The following is a 15,727-nucleotide window of genomic DNA, read 5'->3' on the forward strand; positions in this document are numbered from 1 at the left end:
GTGGATGACTCTGTTTTGCATCAGTTTATCTGCTACCTAAAAATGCATGATCAAAGTGTTTGTTTTTTCCTACGTGTGTTTCTTTAGACTAACTTTTCTCTTTGTTATTACTTCCCAGCTCTGTGCGTAGTGAGTTCACGATCGCTTAGAGGAAATGTAGTTAACTAACTATTGGAACATGAAACCAGTGATTAAACCAGAAATTTTACTATTATCTTCAAATAGCCTTGGTGGGACCCTCATTCCATATTAAATTCTATCTGAGTTCTCCCAGTTAGACTTTGACTCATCCGAAAAATTACAATATCTATTGACTTTAATTCTTCTCCTTTGGATTTTATTCTTTGTCCAATTTAAATATGCACTATGCACAGGCATGTTTTATAATAATTTTCTATTCTGGAACGATAGGTTTTAAGTTGCTGCCGCTATCTACTAATCGAAAATTTTTTTAAAAATCTGAGCTCAATAAAAACTTTAACTCTGGTTTTTTACTGCTACAAAACAGACAACTCGGCTGAGAATATATATACACAATTGTCAGGCATATACCTATCCCATCTTATTTTTGTTGTAATCTAACCAGTGATTCTCAACCTGCGTGTGCAGGGTGAAATATTTGTGCTTATACATTTTTTGTAAAGAAATATCCTTTTCTTACAAACTTAATTTTGATCAAGATGTATAATGCTGCAAATATAACATTAGTTGCTTATGTTATGGATTTGAACGAAATTTCATTGTAGAAAACTAGACATCAACCAACTCCTTAAATTTAAATGCGACTATAGTCCACGTTGTACTTAGTAATTTACAGGGTGGTTGATAGTGAACTTTGTGCATCTCTTTCGAGCATCTGACGAAATATTAAACAATCACTAAACAAGTAGAAAGCTCAAGCTTTTCATAGAAATTAAAATAAATAAATTTTCTAATGCCTGTTATTCCCTAAAAGGAGTTAGTGGAGCTATTTTAGTCCTAACGTTTTTAAATCCTAACACTCGCCTGTAATAGTCTGAACTCTATTGTCGATTTATTTGAGACGCGAGATTAAAAACTGAGTTTCTGAGAGGCACATCCTACATCTGCCACTAATTTGGGAATTAACCAAAGAAAGGCCTAGAAAGATTTCTGTAGTAAGCACCTGAATGACCTTTGGGTGGCCAATCGCCATGGAATCAAACGCCGTTTCCATGAGGCTTCCACATCGTTTCCACGTTTTAACGACAATACTTTCTTAAGATGAATCCTCTTCTCATGAGTTTTAATTCGCTTATTTTTTCCTACTCATTCTTAACAAGAACTCATTATTTTTAATAAATTATTATTTTTTTAACATAGATTACTTGTTAAAAACCAGCGATGGAATTATTAGTTATATTTACTATCATATGTTTTCCTCGGTCTGTTATTCTTGACAAATTTTATTGTAAATTTCGATTTCATTTACCTTTTTATTAAAACAAATTGTGTAAACAGTTAATATAAAAATGAACCTCTTTTTAAGAGTAGTGAAAAAATTTTAGAAAAAAAAAGTTCACGGCGAAAACGAACTGTCTCATCAATGTTTTTAATGACTTAATTTTTTTCTAAAACAGAACTATCATTAAAAAAAATCACTGAGACAGTTGGTTTTTGCCGTGAACTTGCTTCCACCACAGAATTAGACTACGCATTGTAATGAGCTAACACTTCTTTATTCCCTTCTACTGAGTAGGCGAGGCCTTTTAATCCTATCTAGCTTTTGGAGACTGAGTGGACAGTTCAGTCTCCACCAGTAGCCAATCAGAGATAGCTGGCTGAAGACTATCACCAATTATAAGTGGCAACCGATGAAGTGACTAGAAAATAAGTGCTGCCATCTCTTGGGTACTAACTCTAACGGGATATTTAATTGTCTGAAATAATGTGGGTTCTATGGTCGATTTTGTTGAGTTTACAGGACAAAAAAAACTGGAGTTGCCAGGAGAGAAAAAAAAGCCGCTTGCCCGCGCCGCGCCAGAGATCGACTAATTTGGGAACTGGTCGAAGAAAGGCTTAGAAAAAGTTCCTCCAGTCGACGACTAGACTTGAACTTTAATCTCTCTTGGTGCAGACGATGTAGGTTTCACCTACACTGAGCTACACAGGTGGTGGTATTAACTGTTAAAATTATTTCTTTTTTTTATTTGAAAAATATTTTGTTAGCACTTTTAGAACAATTGAACATTATACATTAAAAAAACAGCAACTTGACATATTTTTAAAATGCTTTATTATATGCATACCCACTTAGAGCCTTCATAGCTCAGTCGGTATAGACGAAGCCCTTTGGTCGGAAAGACTTGGGCTCGATTCCCGTCAGTGACGTGGAACCTTTATCTGGTCTCTTCGACTAAAGGTACGGCGGTAGGGGATTTTTGACCTGGAAATTCGGGTTTTTCAACCTCCAAAACAGAAAAACTGGCCCCCCTGAACATGCGCACCTACAGACATAGGCATAGGGCTAACTACGTTATCCTCGAGGCAGTCGCGGTTTCAGATCGTAATAGGCCATGCCTAATACTTTAGGCATATTGCGTAACAGGCCATTAGGCCTGTTACGTATAAAAAAATATACGTATAAAAAAAAAAAAAAACCTACTACTTACCAATATTCTGGTTTCGGCAGAAGTCCTCCGATTTCTGATCGGTTCAGTTCTTCCGAACTGGACATTCTCGAAAACGACGTTTTTCTTTCGCTTTCGAGAGTTTCTGAGTTTTATCTTAAAAAAACATTGAATGTAGAATTTTGCTATTAAACTCTTTTACTAAATAGATGAATCTAACTGGCAAAGAATTGCATGCCAAGTTCGAAAAGTCATATACAGTATGCTATGATATAGAGAAGAAACAAACAAAATTGCTATGAAATCATCTTTCATGTGAATAATTTATTGTTTTAAGGACAATCATACGAGGATAGTTAGAAAACCTATGGCTGTTAGAACGATGAATAGGTTGAGGGTTCAATATAAGTGAAATGCTGCTTTATAGACCTCCAAGTACATATTGGTGATTATCAGTGGTTTCACACCACATGACAATAGTAATTTCCCACCTACTTTCACAAACTCTGTCACTGTATGATTCAAATCCACAGCCTGTTTCTTGCAATATAAGAGGAGACTGCGCACTTCGCCACCTAAGCTAGCATATAACCCATAGAATAATATGAGATTATAAGAGTAGTATAAATCAACAGTAATTTTATGACCGAATTATTAATAAAGCTTGATTCTCTTTCCTGGGGATAGCTCAGAGCTTGGAAACGAGCGGTTTGTGACTCGTTGCTATTTTTATTTGTTAGCGACGGTGTGCGTTGAATTGTTGAGTTTGGTTGCTTTGAATTACAGCCGAAGCATCTATGGCTATAGGCCTTGTATTATGTCTGTTAATTTAGAGTATTTTTGTGGCTGGGTTCCCTGCTTTGTGGAATGAAAAATCCTCGTTTCCGAGAAGGAATTCCTGCAACCTCTTCCTATGAGGTTGGCTAACTGACCTTCATTTGAGTTACAGCTTGATTATGTTTACCATTAGTATGCAAGGCTTATCGTTTTTACTGTAGGCGATGTCGTAATTCGTGAAAACACATACACACACCTGCGCGCGCGTGTGTGCGTGCGCACACACACACAAAATATTTTGCTTAAAACATGAAGGGAAAAAAAATAGTATTTCACAAGCATATTTCTAGTTTGATATTTCACTTCTGTCCTAGTAGGAAGCTGATCTGACACACACACGCGCGTGCGTGCGTGCGTGTGTGTGTGTGTGTGTGTGTGTGTGTGTGTGTGTGTGTGTGTGTGTGTGTGTGTGTGTGTGTGTGTGTGTGTGTGTGTGTGTGTGTGTGTGTGTGTGTGTGTGTGTGTGTGTGTGTGTGTGTGTGTGTGTGTGTGTGTGTGTGTGTGTGTGTGTGTGTGTGTGTGTGTGTGTGTGTGTGTGTGTGTGTGTGTGTGTGTGTGTGTGTGTGTGTGTGTGTGTGTGTGTGTGTGTGTGTGTGTGTGTGTGTGTGTGTGTGTGTGTGTGTGTGTGTGTGTGTGTGTGTGTGTGTGTGTGTGTGTGTGTGTGTGTGTGTGTGTGTGTGTGTGTGTGTGTGTGTGTGTGTGTGTGTGTGTGTGTGTGTGTGTGTGTGTGTGTGTGTGTGTGTGTGTGTGTGTGTGTGTGTGTGTGTGTGTGTGTGTGTGTGTGTGTGTGTGTGTGTGTGTGTGTGTGTGTGTGTGTGTGTGTGTGTGTGTGTGTGTGTGTGTGTGTGTGTGTGTGTGTGTGTGTGTGTGTGTGTGTGTGTGTGTGTGTGTGTGTGTGTGTGTGTGTGTGTGTGTGTGTGTGTGTGTGTGTGTGTGTGTGTGTGTGTGTGTGTGTGTGTGTGTGTGTGTGTGTGTGTGTGTGTGTGTGTGTGTGTGTGTGTGTGTGTGTGTGTGTGTGTGTGTGTGTGTGTGTGTGTGTGTGTGTGTGTGTGTGTGTGTGTGTGTGTGTGTGTGTGTGTGTGTGTGTGTGTGTGTGTGTGTGTGTGTGTGTGTGTGTGTGTGTGTGTGTGTGTGTGTGTGTGTGTGTGTGTGTGTGTGTGTGTGTGTGTGTGTGTGTGTGTGTGTGTGTGTGTGTGTGTGTGTGTGTGTGTGTGTGTGTGTGTGTGTGTGTGTGTGTGTGTGTGTGTGTGTGTGTGTGTGTGTGTGTGTGTGTGTGTGTGTGTGTGTGTGTGTGTGTGTGTGTGTGTGTGTGTGTGTGTGTGTGTGTGTGTGTGTGTGTGTGTGTGTGTGTGTGTGTGTGTGTGTGTGTGTGTGTGTGTGTGTGTGTGTGTGTGTGTGTGTGTGTGTGTGTGTGTGTGTGTGTGTGTGTGTGTGTGTGTGTGTGTGTGTGTGTGTGTGTGTGTGTGTGTGTGTGTGTGTGTGTGTGTGTGTGTGTGTGTGTGTGTGTGTGTGTGTGTGTGTGTGTGTGTGTGTGTGTGTGTGTGTGTGTGTGTGTGTGTGTGTGTGTGTGTGTGTGTGTGTGTGTGTGTGTGTGTGTGTGTGTGTGTGTGTGTGTGTGTGTGTGTGTGTGTGTGTGTGTGTGTGTGTGTGTGTGTGTGTGTGTGTGTGTGTGTGTGTGTGTGTGTGTGTGTGTGTGTGTGTGTGTGTGTGTGTGTGTGTGTGTGTGTGTGTGTGTGTGTGTGTGTGTGTGTGTGTGTGTGTGTGTGTGTGTGTGTGTGTGTGTGTGTGTGTGTGTGTGTGTGTGTGTGTGTGTGTGTGTGTGTGTGTGTGTGTGTGTGTGTGTGTGTGTGTGTGTGTGTGTGTGTGTGTGTGTGTGTGTGTGTGTGTGTGTGTGTGTGTGTGTGTGTGTGTGTGTGTGTGTGTGTGTGTGTGTGTGTGTGTGTGTGTGTGTGTGTGTGTGTGTGTGTGTGTGTGTGTGTGTGTGTGTGTGTGTGTGTGTGTGTGTGTGTGTGTGTGTGTGTGTGTGTGTGTGTGTGTGTGTGTGTGTGTGTGTGTGTGTGTGTGTGTGTGTGTGTGTGTGTGTGTGTGTGTGTGTGTGTGTGTGTGTGTGTGTGTGTGTGTGTGTGTGTGTGTGTGTGTGTGTCAGATCTGCTTCCTACTAGGACAGAAGTGAAGTACCAAACTAGAAATATGCTTGTGAAATACTATTTTTTTCCCTTCATGTTTTAAGCAAAATATTTTATGACAGCAGTGCAAACTGGAAGAGTACAGCTCAATGATTTCGAATTCTTTTTTTTTTTAAAGTGTTATTTTTGCATAATGTACTCGTAGAAATCTGGAAATGTTATCGACTGAAATGACTTAAAAATGCTATATTTGGTCTCAAGAATGGGGTTCAGATTCCTGTCAGGTGTCTTCTCCCTCCAGTAGATTGACTACCATGTGTCTCCACCATGTCCTATTCTGCACCTCTCTGCTCCCTGTCCCTCATATGAGAGACAGATCCAGTCTTATCGTGAAAACACATCAGAATATATACACCAATCATCAGAATATATCCAAAATATCTGATTTTTTAATTTCTTTCATCAGGCTCCTGTTTACGCCTGCCATCTCTAGTACCTTTTCATTTGTCTTTCCATGATATTCTCATAATTCTTCGCAGCATCCACATTTCAAAGGCCTCCAGTTTTTTCACACTCAGATTGGAGAGTGTCCATGTCTCTACTCCATATAATAATGTAGACCATATGTAGCATTTGGAGATTCTTAGTCTTGTTTTCAGATTTAATTCTCTAGATGTTAGTAGATTTTTCATACTGTTGAAAGTTGACCTTGCAATTTCAATCCTTTTTCTAATTTCATCTTCTGTCCTGCCATTCTCTGTGATCAAGTGTCCGAGGTGTATGTATTTTTGCATCTGTTCTAATTTATTTCCTTTTATATTGATGCATATTTTTGGTATTTTCTTTTCTCTTGAAATTATCATGATTTTTGTCTTTTTAAAGTTGAAACTGAGGCCATATTGTTCGCTATACTTGAGGGTTTCATCTATAAGAGTTTTGAGATCATATTTGTTTTCAGCTAGAAGAACCGCGTCATTTGCATATCTTAGGTTATTAATATTTCTGCCCCCTACAGTGATTCCTTTGAGGTTACTAATTTTATTAAATATTTCTTCTGTGTACAGGTTAAAGAGAATCGGAGAAAATACACAGCCTTGTCTCACACCTTTCTGAACTGGGAATTCTTCTGAGTGTTTTCAGATCAGGACTCACACAAATCAATACTCCCTGTGGAAAGTAAATTATCCTTAAACTACTTGTCACATGGTCTTAGTTGTTCTGTGAATAGTACCAAAGCAGTCGGGGTTCAGATTATTTAATCCTTAATCCATTCCTAGTACTGATATGTTATAGGTTTGTATCCTTTGATGAGGGGAATTGCCATTAAAGATAATAATAATTTACTGCGCAACATGGTGACTGCTATTCCTTTGAAACAGGAGGAGAAAAGGTTATATATATATAAATAAATAAATACATACATCTTCAAGGCCCACCTTTCCTAATTGGGTTGTGGGGACAACAGCTGCAAGAGGAACTTCCAATGGTCACGATCGTCTGCCACCAAGCTCAGGTGTTCTGGTGGGATTCCCAAACGTGTCCACCCAAGGTTTTAGATACAATCTATTCAGCGAGTCCTTGTATTTCCACGTGGTCTCCGATCCTCTGGCTTGGCAAAGAGGGCCTGCTGAGGGAGCCTCTCTTGTGGCATTCTGACCAGGTGCCCGTACCAACGTAACTGTGATCTCTCTCAACACGGAGAAGCAGCGGTTGAGTATTGAGGATTTCCTGAATTGCAGAGCTTCTGACTCTGTCGAGTCTTGTCATCCCCGCAACCCCTCGAAGGAACCTCATTTCAGCCGCTTGAATTCGTGTCTGCATTATTTCGGTCATTACCCAACTCTCATGACTATAGGTGAGGATGGGGACATAGACTGTATTGAAGACAACCAGCTTTGCCTTCTGGCTTAACTCCCGCTTCAATACTACCGAACGGCCAAGCTCCCGCAATATTGAGCTTGCTAAGCCAATTCGAGTATCTAGCTCTACGTCCGATTTTCCATCATTCGTGAATATGGACTCAAGGTATTTAAAATTCTCCACCTGCCTCATTGAGACTCCACTTACATGTAGAGTGCACTGGGATGGTTGTCTTGAGACCACAAATGTTTCAGTTTTGGCCACACTGATCTTCATTCCGGCATCTGCACAAACAGCTACAAACCTATCCAGGGTCCGCTGGAGGTCATCTGTGGAAGAGCTAAGCAGAACTAGGTCATCTGAAAAAAGCAGACATCCAATGCTACATCTTCCAATTCTGACACACTCACTGCCTCGGCTGTGCCTATCAATCCAGTCCATAAATTATGAAAAGGATGGGTGACAGAACACCCTTGGTGGAGGCCAACAGAGACTGTGAAAGGTTCAGACTTTGTGCTGTTTACCCTGACACAAAACTCTGGGCATTCATACAGGGCCTTGATGGCAGCTAATAGTTGGCCATCCACTCCATACTCCTGTACTACTTGCCAAAGCTTATCCCGAGGAACCCAGTCATATGCCTTCTCCAAGTCCACAAAGCATGTGTAGACATTCTTGGCATATTCCCAAGATTTCTCAAAGACTTGCCTTAAAGTGAAGATTTGGTCAGTTGTGCTTCTACCAGGACGAAAGCCACATTGGTCTTCCTGGAACTTTCACTCAACTATGCTCCTGCACCGTCTTTCCAAGCACCTAGCATACACTTTCCCAGGCAGGCTGAGCAGAGAGATGCCACGATAGTTACTGCAATCCTTCTGGTCTCCCTTCTTGAAGACTGGTATTATTATGCCTGTCTGCCATTTCTTTGGAGCTCGCCCTGATATCGAAGCAGCCTGACACACTCGAGTCAGCCAGAGAACACCGTCTCGATTTAAGGCTTTTAGCATTTCGGGCCGAATTTCATCATCGCCAGCAGCCTTGCCCGCTTTTAGCGATTTTATTGCTAAATGGACCTCTTCTGCTGCTGTGAGACTACTCATTGCCCCGATCTGCACCTCTTGGATGTCCACAACTGCTGGGCCACCCGGGTTAAGAAGGCTCTCAAAGTATTCCCTCCATCTGTGGAGGATATCCATCTCGGTTGTTAAAAGTGCACCATCAGAGGCCCTAATTGCCCTTGCTGTGCACGATTTCCTCCCTCGAAGGCGGCGGATGGTCTGCCAGAATACTTTGTTTGCATTTGCATAGGATGAGTCTAATCTTTCTCCAAAGAATTCCCAAGCCTTTGCTGTCTTTACTGCCTCAGCAGCAGCTTTTCGTGCCTCAGCATACCGCAAATGCATTTCAGGTGACCTGACCCTAGGCCATGTTAGGTAGGACTCCTTTTTTGCCTGGACAGTTTTTTGGACTTCTTGGTTCCACCAAGGTGTCCCTTTCTCACTTCCCCTTGCCATGCCAGGCCACTTTGTGCCACAACATGCGAGTGCAGAGTCAGTGACAGCTGTTCTGAACAGCTTCCACTCGTCCTCAACATCTGCAGTATGCTTGGGAATCTTTTTGAACCTGGAGGAAATGTCATCTGCAAAATTCTTCCTCACAGCCTCATTTTCCAATGCCTCCCATTTCACGCGGTATAGCTGCTTAGGCCTACCAGCGTTGATGGTAGCATCTGGTTTCTGAAGCCGTAGAGTGCACACAACAAGGTGGTGGTCAGTTGACAGTTCTTCCCCTCTTCTCAGACGAACGTCCAACAGTGAGGAAAATAGGTCTGCTGAGACTATAAAGAAGTCAATCAGAGACCTTTGTTCTAGTATATCGCTGTACCAGGTATACTTATGGACTTCTTGGTGCTGGAAGAAGGTATTCATTATGGACAAGCTGTTAGTACAGCAGAAGTCCAATAATTTCAACCCATTCGCGTTAAGGTCAGGGGCGCCGTTCCTCCCAACGACACCTCTCCATGTCTGGTCATCTGTTCCAACATGTGTATTGAAGTCACCCATTAGCAGGACTGATCCCATGTCTGCCACCCTGTCAAAAGCAACATCCACTTCCTCTAGGAAGGCAGAGTATTCTGACTCCAGATTAGGCACCACAGCCAAATCATAGATTTTCATCTGAAGCCTTAACACACATACCCGTCCCCCCCCCCCAATGGGATCCACTCAGCAACACAGTCTGACAGCTGGGGGGCTTGTGAGTATCCCCACACCCGCTTGAGCAGACATTGTCAGGCTCACACCAGAGTAGTAGAGCTTCCACCCCTTATCCAGGTCGAACAGACCTGGATAAGGGGTGGAAGAGCCTTATCCAGAGCCTCTCCTCTTGGTCGAAGAAAGCCCAAGTCTAGCCGGTAGCGCTTGGCTTCCTCGACCAGTTCCAACTCCTTCCCTGTCAGAGAGAAGATGTTCCAGTTGCCTAAAGCCATAGTCTGGTGCCGTTGTCGTTGCCATTTCCGTCCTTTTGCAGAACCATTTCTCTGCGCTGCCGCTAAACACCTTCCCAAACGGGTAGCGGGTCCATTGATGGAGTTTCTTCTAGCAGAGTGCTGAGGAGTGGTGTCTAAGGGAGACTGTAACATATTTTTCGAACGGGTCCCTCTGCCTAAAACCCGAACGCATCCCTTGGTAACCCGCCCGACGGACGATGCGGTATGAACATTTTTTGATGGGCTGATCATGTTACAGTGTTTAATAATGTCCTGTTAGCACAAGACGAAATGACACAGCAAAATAGGAAAGATTCCCCTCGAATACTCTAATAGCATTCGGGGGGGAGGAGCAAGAAGAGAAGAAAGAAAGAAGCAAGGGAGGAAGAGGAGGGACCAGTCTACTGATAATATAACAGATGTATATTACATGAAGTAAGGCATGGTCCAGCATCAGGCACCTCGGGTTTGCCACGCCCGTACTCACTAAAGTGAGCCCCTCATAAATAAATAATAATAATAATAAACACGTGGTTGTATTTAAAGACGATTCCTAAGTTCAAGTTTCAGTTTATTATCGTAGTAATGCAATATCTTCCTTGGTGTCCTTTTGTTAGATATGGTATTACTTATTTTAAATGCTGAAGGAATTTTCTGCTTGATTGTTTGTACGTACTTTTGACTCACTCTCCAAAACCATTTAATTAATTAAGGTTATTTTATTTTATTTTATTTATTTATTTATTTTTTGATTGCTCGTTTACAGTCAACGCCGAACTCGATGACTACATAAATTAATCGCTGCATGATATAAAATGTGGAAAATGATATTTCATATAATGCGGGAATTATAATGCACATTATAATACGTTATTAATGAAATATTTTTGTCCAGATTTCTATATTAAAAAAAATTTAAAAAAAAAACATTTTAAATTTTCATCTGGTGTATAACAATGTTTTCTGGTTTTCTCTATAAAATTATTTTTGAGCTTCTGAAAAAAGAACAAGTTCCCCGCATTCAAGGTCGTATGTGCTGTATTTAAAAAAAGAAAAGAAAAAAGTCCTGACTGTCTCTTTTGAGTGAACATCGACATTAATAGTGGTTTACCTTAATCGTGCCCTTGAATATGCACGCACTGCTGCCCAGGAAGTTCAAGGACACTATTATTTAATTCCCACATCTTGACCTTCAATCTCAGGTATCCAGCTTTCTATTAACTGAAATCTGAGAGTGAAGGTGAGGGTGTGTGGATTTATTTTTAAACAACTATTAATCAACCAAACAACAAAAACACTACCTGGTGCAGACTGTGGGAACAGATCATGAATTATTGATAGCTGAAGTTAAATTGAAATTAATGGCTAAGAAACATAAGAACAGTATCACACTTAATTTAAATCCAGCTATTATTAAGGTAGAAGCCAGAAAGAAATTAAAAAGTTTGGAGAAGACCGTAAGAAAATTGGAAAAAAACATAATGTACAGTTATAGAAGCAGCAAAGAAGACTCTACGTAAAGCAACGAGAAAGAAAAATTGTAAATAGTTGTCAGAAGAAGCTACTTAAATAGCAGAGGAAAGTAGAAAAATTAAACTCCAGAGAAACAAAGAAAGTGTTAGACAACTGAGTGCAGATATCCAGAGACAGGCTAAGAAAGATAAGGACAAGCATCTAACAAAAGATGCAAGGAAATTGAAGAAAGCAATATTACGGGGTAGAACAAGAGATCTGTTTAGAAAAATAATTGATGTTATAGGGAAGTTTATCCCTAGATTAGGAGTGGAAAAAAGTAATTCGGGAAAATGTCTGATGGAAGAAGAAGCAGTGAAAACAAGATGGAAAGAGAGTAGAGGATTTGTACCAGAAAGATAATATTGAAGTAGAATTAAAAAGGAGAGAATTTGTTGAGGAACCTATGATGATGAAAAGTGAAGTGATATCAGCAATGGAACAGCTGCCAAAAGAAAAGCTCCTGGATCTGATGGAGTGTCAGTAGAATTATTGAGAGCAGCTGGTTTATTTTCTTCTAACAGGTTTGGAGAAAAATATACTGGCCTAGAGATTGGAAAACATAGGCATTCATCCCAATTCAACAAAAATAAAAATAAAATAAAAAATTAATTTCCAGAGATTGTGAGAATTATAAAACCATCGCTTTAATTTCAGATGCAAGTAAAGCTATGCTGAAAGTTATCCAACCAAGGCTGGAGCCATATGTGAATAGAGAAATGCCACAAGAACCGGCAGGCTTTAGGAAAGGTCGAAGAACTAGAGACCAAATAGCAAACGAGATAGATTATGGAAAGAACAAGAGAATTTCAGAAGAAAGTATTCATCTGTTTTATTGATTATAAAAAAGCTTTCGATGGCATGGATCATAACAGACTGTGGATTGTAATGAGATCAATGCGAATACCCGAGCATCTAATTTTCTTTATTAAGAGAGAGCTGAATGACAACCAAGAACAGTAAAAACAGTCTTTGGAGAAACAGACAGTATTCAATTGGAAAAAGGGGTACGGCAGGGGTTGTATACTATTGCCTTATCTTTTTTAAATATTTATAGTTAATATATTATTAGAATGGCTGATTATACAAAGATCCAGCTGGAATTAAAACTGGTGGAAGAAAAATAAATAATTTAAGACATGCAGATGATACAACCCTCATAGCAGAAACTAAGGAAGATCTGGAGCGGTCGATTCTATTGGTTAAGAGGGAAAGTAACATCGCCGGATTTAATTTAAACATCAGCAAAACAAAAGTGATGGCTTCTGGCAATTTAAATGAATTTATAATAGAGGGAGATAAAACAGAATTCGTTGAAAGTTATGATTGATTGGGAACCAGAATCAGAAATGATGGTAAATGTGAAGGTGGAATGAACCGAAGGATAGTCACGGGAAAAACAGCTATGTTAAATCTGACAAAAATTATGAAAGATAGAGGTGCGAATAATGCAACGAAAGTTGTTAATTTTAATTTTAATTAAAATTAAAATTGTCAAAGAAATACCATTTGACATTTGATTTTTTTTTTTTTTAATTTGAATTGGGATGAATGCCTATGTTTTCCAACTTCTAGGCCAATATATTTTCTTCCAAACCTTCCACTGTTGGCAAATTTCGGTCAATATATTCACTACTTCATCCCCAACTGCTCTCAATAATTCTATTAACTCTCTATCAGCTCCAGGAGCTTTTCTTTTGGCAGATGTTCCATTGCTGATATCACTTCACTTCATTTTTCATCATCATGGGTTCCTCAACAAATTCTCTCATTTTTATTCTGCTTCAATATTATCTTTCTGGTACAAATCCTCTATGTACTCTTTCCATCTTTTTTTCATTGTAACCAGAACCTGAATAATAAATTTCGTTCAAGCCCATCCAGCCAGTGTGGAATTATTAAGAGTGAATGGAACCACGCTACAAATGTTGCCAATAAAAATACTTCGATTGAAACCAAAATTAAAGTTAAATAAAAATTAATGAAATTTTCAAAATTAATAAAGTTAAATTGTGATTATTTGCCAAATCTTTGCTACACATATGTACGTACAGTGTGAAACATTGTGTTCTTTTTCAAAAATAATTTTATTTCAGATTTACGAGTATGTTAATATATATGTGGGTGGTATGCCAACAAATATTATTTCGAGTGTTGCCAGTTTTCCATTGATATACCAAGTCGGCTCTCTTTTTTAGATTTATGCCAAGATGCCAAGAGAGCCGACCTTAGATGAGGGGTAAGGGTGCGATTATTACGTCTGTAAATTGCATGTTTTCCGTTTGTCTGTGTTGTCATTATGGAGTGGAGTGTAGGACGCGACCTTCATATGAGGTTTGTTCCATAGTTATTTCCAATTTGATTTAGCTTAACAATAATGATACCACGGCCGTGAGTCCTCTTTTACAAGGAAAGAAGTACGGCACCATCTCAAACCACCTCATTTTCCTTCGGGCTTGGGACTATCATATAGCTGACAAATCAGGCCTATGGCTGGGTCTTAAGTATTCCTAATTGTAATCCGCGCGCGCGCGTGTGTGTGTGAGTGAGTGTTCACGGGGCCAGTTTGGGGAACGAAAAACCCGAGTTTCCGGGTGAAAAAACCCTCTATTCCGTATGAGACCGGCTAAGTCACCTTTAGTCGAAAGAGACCAGATAAAGGTTCCTCACGTCATGGGCGTGAATGGAACCCAGGTTCCTACCAAAGGGCTTCGTCTATATCGACTGAGCTACGAAGGCTCATCGTCTGAAATCAATTCAGGCTATCTATCTCAGCTACCCATTATATTTCAGCTGCTCATCGCATGCACGTCAGTGAACCTCATTGAACAAAAACCGAAGTGTGCCAAAGAGATAACCTCCTTCGAAGATTCTCTTGCATCTCAACTGCTCCTTTCACGAACCTGTGAATGTAATTTCAGTTTGTATTCCCACGGCCACCAGTCATTTGGAATATCCACAGTTATAATATTTCCTCACCAATTTATTATTATTATTATTATTATTATTATTATTATTATTATTATTATTATTATTATTATTATTATTTCTTGCTAGGATCAATTTGCTTTAAATTCTTTTTTTTTTAAAAAAAAATAATAATCAACTCTTCGATTTTAAATAAAACTCAATTCTAAATAAATAAATAAATAAATATATATATATATATATATATATATATATATATATATATATATATATATATATATATATATATATATATATATATATATAAGATTTCATTGTTAATATTAAGCTTCTATTAATCTATAAATTTGTCGTTACTACTACTACTATTATTATTCAAGGACTCATTGTGTGAAGGTCGTACTGCTCCACTGCACATGTGTTGAAATTGCCGTTGACAGTTGCAACAACTCTATATAATTAAACTTGGACAAGTTAATCCGTTTTTAATTTATTATATTCTGATTTATTTTCGTAGATTGGTTATAGGTTACTTATTTTATAAATCTAGCTGAATTTCATTTTCAGTTGCAGAGATTGTTTAATAATTTAAAACTGGTATATTTCAAAAATACTCTCTTTATTACGGAAATTTCTTACCTTTCCAATCTGAAGTAATCACACGGTAGCACAACGAAGTGAATACCTGTTCTTTTTATCTTGCGCCAACCAAAAGTTGTCTCACCTGCTAATTAACATTTCAAGTTTGTCGCATGTTGATAACTCTCTTTTCATTCGCTCTTTGGCACAGCTGAAGATTTTGCGATAAAAAAAAAAAAAAAAAAAAATCCAAAGAATATTATCCGCTGAATGAATTATTTTTTTCAGGGAAATGAGAGGTTAATAGATTTCTCCCTGTGTCAGTCACGAATCACAAGTGTTGTGCTTCATGAATTCGTGTCATATATGTGGCGAAGTAAATTCAATTTTACGTGTGTTATTATTATTTTCGATAAAGTACTCACTTTAATATGCTTGTAAATTTTTGTAATACTGTATTTGAAATTGACAATTTCGAGATTGATTCGTTCATTTATATAAGAACCAGAGGGCTAATCGGGCAAGCATGCCGATTGGCATTCCCCACTGACAGAATGTTATAATGCACAGAAAATGTTATGCATCTCAAGGAACACTTTCATAGTCAGTGGTACTACCTGTTATCCCCTGCAAGGAACTTTATTCGAATTAACTATCCAATATCTTGACCACGGTACATTAGTATCCAATATTTTACAGTACATTAATATCCATAATTTACAGTACTGTAAATACATATTTACAGTACTGTAAATTCTGTAAGGTAATGTACATTAAAAATAATATTGTTATGTTAACAAAATCTAAAC

At 39.2% G+C, this 15,727-nt stretch overlaps 1 protein-coding gene across 1 annotated transcript in view; it reads right to left on the reverse strand.

Annotated features, from left to right (window-relative positions):
• The window catches only part of LOC150105635 (endochitinase-like), a 34,492-nt gene extending 19,465 nt beyond the window's left edge, over window positions 1–15,027 (reverse strand). The window contains exon 1 of the mRNA XM_090394957.1: window positions 14,979–15,027. The gene's annotated coding sequence lies outside the window, so the exon portion shown is untranslated. The remainder of the gene's footprint in view (window positions 1–14,978) is intronic.
• Window positions 15,028–15,727: the final 700 nt, after the last annotated feature.

This window comes from Typopeltis vanoorti, chromosome 6 (assembly GCF_054136105.1).
Source record: "Typopeltis vanoorti isolate ZY-2024b chromosome 6, IOZ_Tvanoo_1.0, whole genome shotgun sequence".
Classification (NCBI taxonomy): domain Eukaryota; kingdom Metazoa; phylum Arthropoda; class Arachnida; order Uropygi; family Thelyphonidae; genus Typopeltis; species Typopeltis vanoorti.